The 16940-nt window shown below is 43.6% G+C and overlaps 1 long non-coding RNA gene across 1 annotated transcript; it reads right to left on the bottom strand.

Annotated features, from left to right (window-relative positions):
* Window positions 1-45: 45 nt before the first annotated feature.
* On the bottom strand, window positions 46-1983 carry LOC116972248. Its single transcript, XR_004411748.1, has 3 exons — window positions 1916-1983; window positions 581-583; window positions 46-55 (listed from the first exon to the last, which is right to left on the bottom strand). It is a non-coding gene; the product is annotated as an uncharacterized LOC116972248 (long non-coding RNA).
* Between the last annotated feature and the right edge of the window lie 14957 nt (window positions 1984-16940).

Raw genomic sequence — 16940 nt, 5'->3', positions numbered from 1 at the left:
CCACGTTAACCAGAGTTGCTGCCTGACCCGTTGCGTTACTCCAGCACTTTGTGTTCTTTTTTTAAGGATACAATCTTGCTGCTTTAACTGAAAAACGATCATAAAATGAGATACTTGAGCTGGTTAGGATGGATATGCTAGATGAAACATTGCACAAGAAGCAAGTTTGCCTCAAAAAATAACCGTACCAAAGTAATTTTCTTTCAACAGCGACAGCATTTGTCAAGTCAACCTCACAGCTATTATTTTGATTAAACAAAATAAATAAAGTAATGAAATATAAATGGAAGAACCTTAAGAAGACATACCGGGTAAGTTTTTTTAGCTCCGATGTTTCTAAAGTCAATAAGCTACAAACATTTATTTAATTGTTCTTGTATTTAACTTTTGACATTTTATTCTGTCTTTTCAAATTTTCAAACGTCAATTCTCTCACATCTAGATTCTTAATGCTTACAGTGCATAGAAGAGTAAAGTGTAAGCATTAAGAAATTCTCAATGCTTACACTTCATAGAAGATTAAAAAAAATAGAGCACATTGACTAATTTACACTACAGTGGTAATAATAATTACAATCACTGACTTGTTTCTCTTGATATAATAATCATGGATAAAGTTATTTACAGACCTGCAGTGTAGCATCATGATGATTTGCTATTTGTGATGTGAAAATTCTATTTCATTGATGGATCCATTTTATTAAGCCAAACTCTTTGTCTCACATAAAACTTTCTGATTCATAATCACACTTTCACACTGTTTCGAATTGTTTTCCGTCATCGACCTTCAACGTCCTTCACTGCACACAATATTACTTCTGTGAAAGTGAGCAGGAAATAAGCTACAAGAGGAGGTAGTTGGGGCAGCTACTATTGCAACAATTAAAAGACATTAGGACAGGTTCATGGTTAGGAAATTTTAGGATATGCACAGAATGCTGGAGTAACTCAGCATCTCTGGATAGAAGAAATGGGTGAAGTTGATCTCCCTGAGCCAGGAAGTCCCTGTCCCTCAGACCTGAACCGCACAGCGCATTGTACGACAGGCGAAGATGGAGACTCCCTGGTCCTCATTGCCTCCTTGTGGAATTCTCTGCTTCAGAGGGGGGAGAAGGCAGGAACGGGATACTGATTGGGGATGATCAGCCATGATTACATTGAATGGTGGTACTGGCTTGAAGGGCCGAATGGCCTACTGCACCTATTGTCTATTGTTTATTGAAGGTGTTTCACATCATCCATTGTATCCAAACCCTTGATCCTGTCCCGCCAGCCTTTAAAAAAAAATTAGCAACTCAAAATGGGGGTGCACCATTGATGCAGGTGTGTCCATTGCCGGGAAATATGGTAATCCATTGAGAAGTATTGTGCAACGGGTGGATGAGTTCATAAAAATTGAATCGCAAATGACACACTACATCATTACACAAATAACTGGATCACATAAAATAATGATATTGGCTTTGTTAATAATTTTTTACATAACACAGTAAAATATTTAAGTGAAATTACATTGCTGGAACAGAGCAACAAGGCAGAAATAAGTCACCACACAGAATATTTTTTGAAGTTTACTGCTAATTATAAGATAACAATTTTCCCTATTGTGTAGGATAGTGCTAATATATGTGGATCACTGGTTGGTACAGACTCGGTGAGTCAAAGGGCTTGTTTCTGTGCCGAATCTCTAAAACTAAAACTAAATCCGACACACTAGAGACAAGCTTGAAAGGATTCAGAAAAGATTTACGAGGATGTTGCCAGGATTAGAGCGTATGAGGTTAAGTAGGCTGGGTCTCTATTCCTTGGAGCGCAGAGGGATGAGGGGTTGTTAATTCTGGCCAAATTGGAGCAGCCAGGACACTAAAATTGAGTAAAGGCTTCTGTGCTGCTAGACCATTTGGTACATTTAAACGTGCCTTTTGCAGAACTGGGATAAGCTGCAGAATGGTGCCAGTTTGTCTGTGGCCTAGATAAGAGTTGCAGGGAAAGAATGGGACATCAGCTTGGGACGACAGATGGCACAATGGGCTAAGTGTTCGGCTGGCGACCGGAAGGTAGCCGGTTCGAATCCCGCTTGGAGTGCATACTGTCGTTGTGTCCTTGGGCAAGACACCTTTGCCTGTGTGTGAATGTGTGTGAGTGATTGGTGGTGGTCGGAGGGGCCGTAGGCGCAGAATGGCAGCCACGCTTCCGTCAGTCTGCCCCAGGGCAGCTGTGGCTACAGAAGTAGCTTACCACCACCGAGTGTGACTGAGGAGTGAATGAATAATGCGATGTAAAGCGCCTTGAGTATTAGAAAGGCGCTATATAAATCCCATCCATTATTATTATTATTATCAGCAGATTTTTACAATTAGGTGTAAATTGCATGAAATGAGGATTGGGTTAATGCAAACCAGACATACACATTGTCTGTCCTTGAGACTCTTGAAAGGCGCTCATAAATAAAATTTATTAAATTTATTTATTATATAATGTTGCAAAGCTTTACTTTGCTAGATGTTGATTGGGTTAAGTGTTGAGCCTTGTCTGGGTTTCTTGAATATCCAGGCACATGTTGCATAATTCATCTGTGTTAACTTGGATCTAGAAACTTCGTCAGATACATTGTATCACCTTTCACCTCACCAGCCGGCAAATACAACAAATAATCCTCCGCCATTTCCGCCACCTCCAACGTGACCCCACCACTCGCCACATCTTCCCATCTCCCCCCATGTCTGCCTTCCGCAAAAACCGCTCCCTCCGCAACACCCTTGTCAATTCTTCCCTTCCCTCCCGTACCACCCCCTCCCCGGGCACTTTCCGTTGCAATCGCAAGAAATGCAACACCTGTCCCTTCACCTCCCCCCTCGACTCCGTTCAAGGACCCAAGCAGTCGTTCCAGGTGCGACAAAGGTTCACCTGTATCTCCTCCAACCTCATTTACTGCATCCGCTGCTCTAGATGTTAGCTGCTTTACATCGGTGAGACTAAACGGAGGTTGGGCGATCGTTTCGCCGAACACCTCCGCTCAGTCCGCAATAACCTACCTGAGGTAAAGCGACAAGTGTAGCATTTCCTGAGGTTGCAAGGAAAAGTGCCAGGAGAGGGGGTGGTTTGGGTGGGAAGGGACGAATTGACCAGGGAGATAACAAAAATGCTGGAGATACTCAGCGGGTGAGGCAGCATCTATGGGGGTCGGTATTCTTTCATGCCATTACTCACAGTTCCAGCAGAAACAAAAAAAAGCTGTCGTACAGAACATACTGTATTTTATCCTGAATGTATCTTGAATTACATGCAGACTCACCTGCCTAAATTGATCAGCACAGAGTTCATGATTCTGAACTGTGCCTCAGCATAATGATGCTAATCAATAAGTAAATATGTGTCCAAACGGAGTAAAGAATCAAACTTAAACAAACAAAAAGGAAGAAAAATAAAATCTGCAGACTGAAATTTTAGGTCATTCTGTTCTGCAAGATGAGACTGCTAGGAATACTTTGCTACAAAAAAAAATCTTTGAACTACAAGACTCGTGTTTAATGTTTCAAAGTAAATTTTAGAAACTTGGAATAATAAGGAAGTCACAGAGACAATGTAACTATGATATATGTATGCATTGAACTCTGGGCTCAAATTATTTTCCTGAGTGAAAGGATGATTTAGAATTGAAACAGAGGGCAAGAGAACCAATGTCAGTGAAATATTACAGTTCAAAGCAAGTGCAGGAAATGTTGTTGACTCAGCTATTCAAGAGCCAGAGAAAGGGGGCAGAGGTGAGTAGGACAGGAAGAAAAGAATATCCACATATTCCACAGGAAGGCAGGCAATGCTAACGCCCACTCATTTTCTCACAGCCATGAACTGAGTGTAGTCAATGGTGAAGCCTTCAAGTGTAGCAACAAGTTTGACCAGGTGGAAGGAACTAGGGGTTCACAGTTTAAGAATAGCGGGTAGGCCATTTAGAACTGAGATGAGGAAAAACGTCTTCGCCCAGAGAGTTGTGAATCTGTGGAATTCTCTGCCACAGAAGGCAGTGGAGGCCAATTCACTGGATGTTTTCAAGAGAAATTAGATTTGGCTCTTAGGGCTAAAGGAATTAAGGGATATGGGGAAAAAGCAGGAACAGCGTACTGATTTTAGATGATCAGCCATGATCATATTGAATGGTGGTGCTGGCTCGAAGGACCGAATGACCTACTCCTGCACCTATTTTCTATGTTTCTAAAGATGCTGAGCCCCTATTAGTTTTAGAGATACGACATGGAAACGGGCCCTTCAGCCCCACGAGTTCATGACGACCACAGATCACCCATTCACATTAATTCTATGTTATTCCACTCTCTTCATTGACCCTACACGCTGGGGGCAATTTTACAGAGGTCAATTAACCTAAGACCCCCACGTGTTTGGGATGTGGAAGGAGACCAGAGCACCCAGACAAAACCCAATTAGTCACAGAGAGAAGGTGTAAGCTCTGCACAGACTGCATCCGAGGTCAGGATCAAACCCGGGCCTCTTGACACAAGGAAAAATATCATGCAAAATAGTGAAGGTGTAAAGATATTGAACACACATTTTGAAAAAGAGGGTAGTTATGTCTGGGAAATAATATTCTGAAAACATTGCTTAGTGTATTAGATGAAACACATAGGTGAACAATTCTGGACAAAGTTGAGGTTAAAGTGTGAAGGTGAGAAAAAAAGCTGACTAAAAATGTATAAGTATAAAAAATGTCATCCTGCTCATTGACCATCGGAAGTTAGAACACGGAAAAGTAAATTGCGGGAACAGGCCCTTTGGCTCCAATGTCTGTGCCAAACCTGATGCCAAGCCCGTTAATTATCTACTTGCACATAACCCAATACCAATCCAAATATCCTTTAAATATCATTAATATATCTGTTTCTACGGCTACCATGTTCCAGGCACTTACCACCTACAGCGTAAAAAAATACTTTCTGCACACATCTCCTAAACTTTGCCCTCTCATCTTCAAGCTAGGTCGCCTAGTATTTGATTTTTTCCAATCTGGTAAAAGGATTTTGACAGTGTTCCCTATGTATGCCTCTCATAATTGCATATACTTCTATCAGGTCTCCCCATGACATCTGGCATTCCAGATAAAACAATCCAAGTTTGGTAGACCTTTCCCTGTAGCAAATACCCCCTAATCTTGGCATGTTTCTGGTAAACCTTCTCTGCAACCTTTCCAAAGCCTCCACATCTTTTCAGTGATGTGATGACCAGAACGGCACACAATACCCTGTGCAGCTTAACTAATGTCCTATAAAGCTGCATCGTGACTTCCTGCCTCTTATACTCGCTACTGTACTCAATACTGAAGGCAAGCATAGCATATATTACTACTCCATCTACTTATGTTGCCATTTTCTGGGAGTTATGGACGTGGACCAAATGATCTCTGTGTATATCAATGCTGTTAATGGGTCATGCCATTAATTGTATATTTTTCCTTTGTATTTGACCTTCCACAGCACAAATAACACTTGCTCGGATTAAACTCCATCAGCCATTTCTCCGCCATTTATTTCCAAATGTTTAGTTACAACTTACCCTGCAAGGACTGATTGTTCAGAGCTTGAAAATTTGTGGTGAAGATTCAAATGTTTATTTTCGGAATTGTGAGAATCCTGTCCCTGGCTATTACTAGATAATTTAGTTTGTTTGGATATGTAACATGGTCAATTATATATCATGTAATACTATGGTTGCTCTGTTTACTTTGGCTTTTGCACTATTATGTTCTGGTTTATTTAGAATATCTGAATTTATTGTATATTTATTGTTGTTGCTGCATCTAATGTGCCTGTAAAGCTGCAGCAGGTATGAATTGAATTATTCCGGTTCATATCCAGTGCATAAGACAAATAAACTTGACACTCTGGACACCCTCTCTCATGAACCTTTACCATAGCAGCCTCATACCAACTGCAGGGTGGATGCCCTGCAATTGAGGGAAAACACCCCACCCTTGATATTGTTGATTCTGATTGAGTCCCATAGTACAAGGTATGGGCTGGTCAGTCTGGCTGAGATTACAGCATCTTCAAATGGATTCTCATAATGGATATCCATAGCATGTAAATGTTGCAATCTTGAAGGAGGAATGAAACATGTTCACACAATAAGTTATAGGAGCAGAATTTGGCCATTCAGCCCATCAGGTCCACTCCACCATTAAATCATGGCTGATATATCTTTCCTTCTCAACCCTATTCTCCTGCCTTCTCCCCCGAACCCCTGACACCCATACTAATCAATGTTTGAGAACAGGTATTGAATATTGAAAAATTAGTTTGGCAGATGCAATGAACAACACATCAGTGTCACTCAGGGAACATTGTAATTAAAATGTCTTAAATAGACACAAAAAGCTGGCATAAGTCAGCGGGACAGGCAGCATCTCTGGAGAGAAGGAATTGGCGACCTTTTGGGTCGAGACCCTTCTTCGGTCTAAAAGTCATGGGAACAAGAGATATAGACGATGATATAAGATATAGAACAATGAATGAAAGATATGCAAAAAAGTAATGATGATGAAAGAAATAGGCCATTGGTAGCAGTTTGTTGGGTGAAAACAAGAAGCTGGTGCGACTTGGGTGGGGGTGGGATGGAGAGAGAGGGAATGCGGGGTTACTTGAAGTTAGAGAAATCAAAATTCATACACCTGGGCAGTAAACTGCCCAAGCGAAATATGAAATGTTGTTCCTCCAATTTGCATTTAGCCTCACTCTGACAATGGAGGAGACCTGGGACAGAAAGGTTAGTGTGGGAATGGGAAGGAGAATTAAAGTGTTTACAAACCGGGAGATCAGGTAGATCCAGGCGGACTGAGCGAAGGTGTTCCGCGAAACGATTGCCCAGTCTACGTTTGGTCTTGCCGATGTATAAGAGCCCACATCTTGAACAACGGATACAGTTGATGAGATTGGAAGATGTGCAAGTGAACCTCAGCCTAACCTGAAAGGACTGTTGAGGTCTCTGGACAGAGTCGAAGGAGGAGGTTTAGGGACAGGTGTTGAATGGCAAAAATGTCAGAGGATTATGTGTTGTATGTGACGGCTGATGGGGTGAAAGGTAAAGACTGAAGGAGTGAATGGTAAGGATTGAATGGCGGAGTAGACTCAATGGACTGAATGGCCTAATTCTACTCCTATAACTTATGAACTTGTGACTAGGGGGACTCTGTCTCTGTTGTGAATAGGGGGAGGGGGAGCAAGGGCGGAGCTGCGGGGTACCGAGGAGACACGTGTGAGGGCCTCATCTATGATGGGAGAGGGGAACCCACGTTCACTAAAGAATGAGGACGATCTTGGATGTCCTGGTATGGAACATGTCAACTTAGGCGTGCAATAATGCAACTGGCAAAATTTTCCATTGCTGCACATTCTGTTCAATCTTTGTGTCATCTTTGTGAAAAGCTATTATTAGCAGAACAACATTTAGAGCAATTACAAAGATGCAAGAAATGCCTGTCAAAACTTGGCATTTTCACCAAGCCATTGAGAACTCATAATAATATATGTTGGTAATGGCAATTATAAATAACAGCTATGCAAAAACCACGAAACATTAACAGCCAAACAGTGTTCAGACCAAGCTCCAAGCTCAAGGCCAATCTGATTAGAAAAATCCCAGCTTCTGCAAATACCACAAGGTGCATGGCAGGTTCCGAGGAAACTGTTCAGCTGTTATTTGATTTACTTCTCCTCTTGTCTTAGTTACTAAGCATCGTGCTAATTCTTTCAATGCCTAGAAACAGTGTTACACAACACAACATTTCCAGATCAATTGATACGTATATTTGAATACTAGACTAAGTGAGGCCCATTGGGTCCCATGTTCACACGGGAGGGCTGGTCCCCCAACGCAATATTCCACGTCTCCACCAATTCCAATATTGGTGGCCAGTGGGGGGGGGGGGGGGGGGGGGGGGGGGGGGGGGCTTTCTGGAGCGCTAATATGGGTGTTGTGGGCCGAAGGGACTGGTTTCCAGAGGGCTAAAATGGACATTGTGGGCCGAATGGATTCTCGGGCTGACAGCTCAGTCACTCAGGCCTGGTGTGCTGGCAGCTCAGTCACTCAGGGTTGGTGGACTGGCAGGTCAGTCACGGCTATTCCTTGAAATTCAATCTCAGGCAGAGTGCAGGCCATAAAATTCAGTTTCATAGCATTTCGGGCAGAGTGCAGGCCACCAAATTCGGATTCATAGCATTTCGGGCAGAATGCAGGCCAGCAAATTCCATTACATGGCATATTCGGCAGAGTGCAGTCCACCAAATTCAGTTTCATAGCATTTTGGCCAGAGTGCTGGCCACAAAATTCCGTTTCATAGCATTTCAGGCAGTGTGCAGTCCACCAAATTCATTTTCATAGCATTCCAGGCAGAGTGCAGGCCATCAAATTCAGTTTCATAGCATTCCAGTCGGAGTGCAGGTCACCGAATTGCCAAACAACTCATTACATTGTCATTAAGGGCTAACAAATCATTTATTGCATGTACATTGCAGACACACAGTTCAGTTGATTCACAGCTTAGAATCACAGTTGTGGACTCTCCCTCGCGATCTTCCAGAGTGACTGACTCACATCCAGGTATCCGGGGTTTTATAGTCCTACCCCCCCACCCAACCCCGGATTAGGGGCGTTACCTTCATCGCGGTGATTGATAGGCGAGAGGACCAATCACCTGATCTCAAGATTTTTTAAAACACTCATAACTTTTTTATTTTTCATCGATCAGAAAAATCCTCAATCCTCATCCATGGCCAAAAATCATAGCATTATATGGTAGCGTTTTTTTTCTTCTAAAGTCAATATACAGCGCAGACAGGAAGTGCTCAAGATGAGGCTTTTAGTTATGTTTATAAGAAGATTCAATCTATCTACAGATCAAGAAAAAGCAAGGAGTCTGTCTTGTGGAAACTCTTCTTGCCTTCTAAGATCTTCTAAGATACCTTCTGTAGATGTCACGAAGCAATAAGTCCCCAGTGTGCTGAAACTTTAACTGGTGCAAGGATACGAAACAGAAGCTGTGGTAGGTGATCAAGGATGTTGATGTTTTGAAAAAGTGGAAAGGACAGCGATAATAGAAGAGAACCTTGCAATTGTTCTGGCGATACATGCGATATGCGTAGAATTCAGAACACAAATCACAGCACGACCGCCGAATTGTTTGCGGCCAACGGACACAAGCGGAAAGTTACGCCGGAACTCTGCTGCATACAAGCGAAAGTCCCTGAATGCTCTGAACTTGGGTGAGGCTCAACCCATTGCTGAACTATCGGGTTCACCAGTCCAAGAGGTTTCTCCCTGTCCCAGTGAAGAAGTATGCAGGAGTGAGCAAAGAGTGTTCAGGGAACACTCTGGCCTACAACCAAAGGCCACTGGGACTCCAAAATCTATTTATATTTCTTATTCACTGAAGGCAGGCTTTCTGGAGCAAAGGTTTTTCTGTGATACTGTGAAGCAACTGAAGGCAAATAATTTAGGCAATGAGATCAGGTTCGACAAGGGCAACTCAGTATCCCGCACCTGCCTTCTCTCCATACCCTCTGATCCCCTTAGCCACAACGGCTACATCTAACTCCCTCTTAAATATAGCCAATGAACTGGCCTCGACTACCCTCTGTGGCTGAGAGTTCCAGAGATTCACCACTCTGTGTGAAAAAAGTTCTTCTCATCTCAGTTTTAAAGGATTTCCCCCTTATCCTTAAGCTGTGACCCCTTGTCCTGGACTTCCCCAACATCGGGAGCAATCTTCCTGCATGTAGCCTGTCCAACCCCTTAAGAATTTTGTAAGTTTCTATAAGATCCCCTCTCAATCTCCTAAATTCTAGAGAGTATAAACCAAGTCTATCCAGTCTTTCTTCATAAGACAGTCCTGACATCCCAGGAATCAGTCTGGTGAACCTTCTCTGCACTCCCTCTATGGCAATAATGTCCTTCCTCAGATTTGGAGACCAAAACTGTACGCAATACTCCAGGTGTGGTCTCACCAAGACCCTGTACAACTGCAGTAGAACCTCCCTGCTCCTATACTCAAATCCTTTTGCTATGAAAGCTAACATACCATTCGCTTTCTTCACTGCCTGCTGCACCTGCATGCCTACTTTCAATGACTGGTATACCATGACACCCAGGTCTCGCTGCATCTCCCCTTTTCCTAGTCGGCCACCATTTAGATAATAGTCTGCTTTCCTGTTTTTGCCACCAAAATGGATAACCTCACATTTATCCACATTATACTGCATCTGCCAAACATTTGCCCACTCACCCAGCCTATCCAAGTCACCTTGCAGTCTCCTAGCATCCTCCTCACAGCTAACACTGCCCCCCAGCTTAGTGTCATCCGCAAACTTGGAGATATTGCCTTCAATTCCCTCATCCAGATCATTAATATATATTGTAAATAGCTGGGGTCCCAGCACTGAGCCTTGCGGTACCCCACTAGTCACTGCCTGCCATTGTGAAAAGGACCCGTTTACTCCTACTCTTTGCTTCCTGTTTGCCAGCCAGTTCTCTATCCACATCAATACTGAACCCCCAATGCCGTGTGCTTTAAGTTTGTATACTAATCTCTTATGTGGGACCTTGTCGAAAGCCTTCTGGAAGTCCAGATACACCACATCCACTGGTTCTCCCCTATCCACGCTACTAGTTACATCCTCGAAAAATTCTATAAGATTCGTCAGACATGATTTACCTTTTGTAAATCCATGCTGACTTTGTCCAATGATTTCACCACTTTCCAAATGTGCTGCTATCCCATCTTTAATAACTGACTCTAGCAGTTTCCCCACTACCGATGTTAGACTAACTGGTCTGTAATTCCCCGTTTTCTCTCTCCCTCCCTTCTTAAAAAGTGGGGTTACGTTTGCTACCCGCCAATCCTCAGGAACTACTCCAGAATCTAAAGAGTTTTGAAAGATTATTACTAATGCATCCACTATTTCTGGAGCTACTTCCTTAAGTACTCTGGGATGCAGCCTATCTGGCCCTGGGGATTTATCGGCCTTTAATCCATTCAATTTACCCAACACCACTTCCCGGCTAACCTGGATTTCACTCAATTCCTCCAACTCCTTTGACCCGCGGTCCCCTGCTATTTCCGGCAGATTATTTATGTCTTCCTTAGTGAAGACGGAACCAAAGTAGTTATTCAATTGGTCCGCCATATCCTTGTTCCCCATGATCAACTCACCTGTTTCTGACTGCAAGGGACCTACATTTGTTTTAACTAATCTCTTTCTTTTCACATATCTATAAAAACTTTTGCAGTCAGTTTTTATGTTCCCTGCCAGTTTTCTTTCATAATCTATTTTTCCTTTCCTAATTAAGCCCTTTGTCCTCCTCTGCTGGTCTCTGAATTTCTCCCAGTCCTCCGGTATGCTGCTTTTTCTGGCTAATTTGTACGCATCATCCTTCGCTTTGATACTATCCCTGATTTCCCTTGTTATCCACGGATGCACTACCTTCCCTGATTTATTCTTTTGCCAAACTGGGATGAACAATTTTTGTAGTTCATCCATGCAGTCTTTAAATGTCTTCCATTGCATATCCACCGTCAACCCTTTTAGAATTAATTGCCAGTCAATCTTGGCCAATTCACGTCTCATACCCTCAAAGTTACCTTTCTTTAAGTTCAGAACCATTGTTTCTGAATTAACAATGTCACTCTCCATCCTAATGAAGAACTCAACCATATTATGGTCACTCTTGCCCAAGGGGGCACGTACAACAAGACTGCTAACTAACCCTTCCTCATTACTCAATACCCAGTCTAAAATAGCCTGCTCTCTCGTTGGTTCCTCTACATGTTGATTTAGATAACTATCCCGCATACATTCCAAGAAATCCTCTTCCTCAGCACCCCTGCCAATTTGATTCACCCAATCTATATGTAGATTGAAGTCACCCATTATAACTGTTTTGCCTTTGTCGCACGCATTTCTAATTTCCTGTTTGATACCATCTCCAACTTCACTACTACTGTTAGGTGGCCTGTACACAACACCCACCAGCGTTTTCTGCCCCTTAGTGTTTCGCAGCTCTACCCATACCGATTCCACATCCTCCAAACTAATGTCCTTCCTTTCCATTGCGTTAATCTCCTCTCTAATCAGCAACGCTACCCCACCTCCTTTTCCTTTCTCTCTATCCCTCCTGAATATTGAATATCCCTGGATGTTCAGCTCCCAGCCTTGGTCACCCTGGAGCCATGTCTCCGTGATCCCAACTATATCATAGTCATTAATAGCTATCTGCACATTCAACTCATCCACCTTATTACGAATGCTCCTTGCATTGAGACACAAAGCCTTCAGGCTTGTTTTTACAACACTCTTACCCCTTATACAATTATGTTGAAAAGTGGCCCTTTTTGATTTTTGCCCTGGTTTTGTCTGCCTGCCACTTTTACTTTTCACCTTGCTACCTATTGCTTCTACCCTCATTTTACACCCCTCTGTCTCTACGCTCACACATTTAAGAAACCCTTTCCATTTAACTCCATCCTCCACTATCCCATTCGACACCCCACCCCCCTTATTCAGTTTAAAACCACCCGTGTAGCAGTGGCAAACCTGCCTGCCAGAATGCTGGTCCCACACCTGTTAAGATGCAATCCGTCCCTTTTGTACAGTTCCCCCTTACCCCAAACCAGATCCCAGTGATCTAAGAATCTAAATCCCTGCCCCGTGCACCAGTTCCTCAGCCACACGTTCAGGTCCCGTTTCTCCCTGTTCCTGCTCTCGCCAGCACGAGGAACTGGAAGCAAACCGGAGATAACAACCCTGGAGGTCCTGCTTTTCAGCATTTTTCCAAGCTCTCTAAAGTCACGCTGCAGAATATTCCTCCCCTTCTTTCCGACATCGTTTGTGCCGACATGCACTACCACTTCCGGATGTTCACCTTCGCCCTTGAGGATTTTCTGCACTCTGTCCGTGACATCCTGGATCCTGGCACCAGGAAGGCAGCACACCATCCTCGCATCCCGTCTGTTGCCGCAGAAACCCCTGTCCGTACCTCTCACAATGGAGTCTCCCACTACAATGGCGTTGCCTGCCTTAGGCCTTTTTGGTTCTGGCTCAACAGCCCTATTCGCATCGCAAGCCAGTCCGCCGCTCAGTGTAAACACGTCTTCTGTACCGACAGCTTCTAAGTGGGTGAACCTGTTCACAAGAGGTACAACACCCGGGGACGTTGGCATTCCATGCTTCCCTCCCTTTCTCACTGTCTCCCACCTTCTCTCTTCCAGTACCTTAGGTGTAACAATCGTACTGTAGGACTCGTCGAGGAACGACTCCGTTTCTCGGATGAACCGGAGGTCATACACTTGCTTCTCCAGTTCCCCAACACGGCCCTTCAGGAGCTCTACCTGGATGCACTTCTCGCATTTGTAGCAGCCAGAGGCACCAGCGGTGTCCTTGACCTCCCACATACTGCAAGCATCACACTGAATCAGCTTGCCTGACATCTCCTTCTTTCGTCTCTACCTCTCAAGCGTATTGCGTGGTCTCCTCGCCGAAGACTTTCGAGCCAAAGACTCACACTTCCCTCACAAGGCCGCTCCTCACTGCCACTCCCCAAGAGCAGTCTTGCTTAAATTGACTGATAAATTGCCTGATTTACCAATTTACAAACCAAATTCCTCAGTTTTCAACTGTTTTCCCGGCACTGACTCACTTCTCTCCTCCCACTTGGGCTAGAGCCAATCAGTCGTATCTCTTGCTAAACTCCTGCTGCTGTTGCTCCCAAATCTACAGCAGTTCTGAGTAAAGTCTGCCTGTCCTTGGCCACTACTTTTCAACTGTTTTCACGCCTCTGACTCACTTCTCTCCTCCCACTTGGGCTAGAGCCAATCAGTCGTATCTCTTGCTAAACTCCTGCTGCTGTTGCTCCCAAACCTACAGCAGTTCTGAGTAAAGTCTGCCTGTCCTTGGCCTCTACTTTAACTGTTTACACCCCTCTGACTCACTTCTCTCCTCCCACTTGGGCTAGAGCCAATCAGTCGTATGAAGTGGGCATAACCTCTCCTCGGTTCCTATCTCTGCGGGTTGATGCCATTGAGAAGTGTAAGGCAGCCATCGTCTTTTTGGCTGAAATCTACTTCAATTGCTCCCTCACTGATGGAGGGCAAAATATTTTTAGAGAGACAGAGCTCATCAGAGAAATCTGTTTGGATCCTTCCTGTTCTGTACAATATGGTGAAGGTCCCCAAAGATCTTGGACAGCTACTGAAAGGAGTTGAAGATCTGCCAGGAACAAGGTTTTCCAGGCATAGCTTGGTGGAGCAGAGTTCACTAGTGGTCAGCAACCTGAATGAAAAGATACAAGTGTACTCTCTGATATCCGGCCAGGTGCAACGCCTCACTCTGAATTCAGCAAGCAGCATAAAATGAAGAAGTTATGCAGTTGGACAGTCAATGATGTCCAGGAATGGCTGCTTCACTTGGGCATTAGTGAGTTCCACAGACAGACACTTGCAGAATATACAGTTGATGGCTTTCTTCTCCTGTCCTCTACAGATGATGATCTCCCCCAATCATAGGCAAATTTCTTTGAGGGGAAAAATAGACTTTTAATTAAAGTGGGTGTCAATTGAAATATCAAGTAGAGTTATGGGCCTGTCTCAATTATGTGACTTTTTAGGTGACTACAAGAGACTATGACGTCGCCACAAGGTCGCCATATGTTCACCGGAGGTTGCCGGGTGTCACTTGCATGGTGGTGAGTAGTTCGCGCATTCTCGTAACTGGTAGCGGCTTCATTCTGGTCGCCCAGAATTTTGACGCCATGGAGAGTAGCGAGAATTCAGTGGTAGTGGGTTGCCAGGAGGTCGTAGGTTGTCGCCGGTGCTGACCAGTGAATTTTGTTGGCTTATTGGGGAAAATAAACATAAACAGTAGTTTTCAGAACCAAGGATAACCGACCGGTAATGTTAATGCCCGCTGAACTTCACAGCCATGTATCTCTGGCTTCTTAAATATTGTCTCCACTCCTTCTCCTCCTTCTCGCCTAAGTGGTTTAGGACCATTACTCATCCTGCAATGCAATAGACAATAAACAATAGTTGCAGGAGTAGGCCATTCAGCCCTTCGAGCCAACACCACCATTCAATGTGATTATGGCTGATCATCCCTAATCAGTACCCCATTCCTGCCTTCTCCCCATATTCCCTGACTCTGCTATCTTTAACAGCCCTATCTAGTTCTCTCTTGAAAGTATCCAGAGTACCAGCCCCCACCGCCCTCTGAGACAGATAATTCCACAGACTCACAAATGGAAAAGAAAATATGGAATGCTCAATGGAAGGAAAGAGTCAACTGTTCATTCAAAATTAGTTTCAGATTTTTTTTTATCACACCGCATTTTAATTGTTTGCATTATATAAAGAAGTGATAAGCTTGGGCGTGATTTACATGACTTTATAAACAGCCAATACAATAATGTATAGTCAATATTTTTTTAATATTGTCCAATTAAGAAAATTTCACATCCTCTATATATCGAACCATTACTGTACCCCTTCAGCCATGTATCCCCCTTCTTTCCCCTCCCGGTCCGCTTCTACCAATATCCCTCCTCTTTCCTTGTCTAACACACTTTTGTCTCATCCACATCTAGCCTTTGTTATGAACTCCTCACATCTTCTAATCATATCTCCGACCCCCCTCTTAACTGTTACCACCCATCATTTACCAGGATTTGTCCCCCTCCCACCTCTGTTTTCCGGCTCCCTCCTCCCCCCCCCCCTCCCCAATACTCTAATCAGTCTGAAGAAGGATCCCAAGCCGAAACACATCATCTGTCCATTCCCTCCACCGATGCTGCCTGACCCGCTGAGTTCCTCCAGCCTTTTGTTTTTTAGCTCAAGCTGCCACATTAGTTTTTAATTGCTGTAAACTAGTCCACGCTCTCTTAATACATGAAGGGATTTGGGATAATTTCTACTCCAAGTTCCACAGTACTGTTAAAAGATCTTGTTATGGTCATAATCACATTTTAAATTTCCATGTAGAGATACGCATGCTATTTGTGGAAATTTAATATACACTTTTATGATTTCCTTGGAACTTTTCTGTATTTGTCCTTGACTTTGCCAAAAGGGTGGCACTTCAGTGGCGCAGAGAAGCAACTCTGAGAAATTCATTGGCTTCCCAACAAATACAGTATTGTGATTCACAAAAGGATAAGTGTTGGTAATGGCAAACTTTTTTTCATAAGATTGAAATGTTAACGAAAGAAAGACTTGGCTTTAAATAGTAACTTTCAAAATTGTTTCGAGCCAATGAGGTGTCATCACTGTTGTAATTTGGGACAACCAATTTGGATACAGCATGCTCTTACAAGTAGCAATGTAATTATGATCAGAAATTCTGTTTGTGATAACTTTGTCCTCCTCTTCACAATAGTGCCCATTCACACCCACTTGAGAGAACAGATACTGATCTGAAAGATGGCATTTCTAAAAGCTCAATATTTCTTCACTGGGAGCCAAAACCATTGCGCTCAAGTCTCTGGGGTAGAATTTGACCTTACAAATGTTTAACTCTGAAGTAAAGACCTAAGAAATGAGCCACATCCATTATTATTGACCAATGATGATCTAGTTTAGTTTAGTTAATAGAGCGACAGTGTGGAAACAGGCCCTTTGGCCCATCCAGTCCATGCCAACCACTGATCCCATAGACACCTGCACTATCCTACACACTAGGGACAATTTACAATTTTATCGAAGCCAATTAACTTACAAACCTGTTCATCTTTGGAGTGTGGGAGGAAACCAGAGCATCCAGAGAAAACCCACGTGGTCATGGGAAGAGCGTACAAACTCCGTACAGACAGCACCCTTAGTCAGGATCAAATCCGGGTTTCTAGCACTGTAAGGCAGCTACTCTATCACTGCACCACCGTACTGCCAAATT

The sequence above is a fragment of the Amblyraja radiata genome, chromosome 4 (genome assembly GCF_010909765.2).
Source record: "Amblyraja radiata isolate CabotCenter1 chromosome 4, sAmbRad1.1.pri, whole genome shotgun sequence".
NCBI lineage: Eukaryota > Metazoa > Chordata > Chondrichthyes > Rajiformes > Rajidae > Amblyraja > Amblyraja radiata.
Note: the sequence above shows the minus strand (reverse complement) of the source record. Positions and strands in the feature narration are given on the sequence as shown.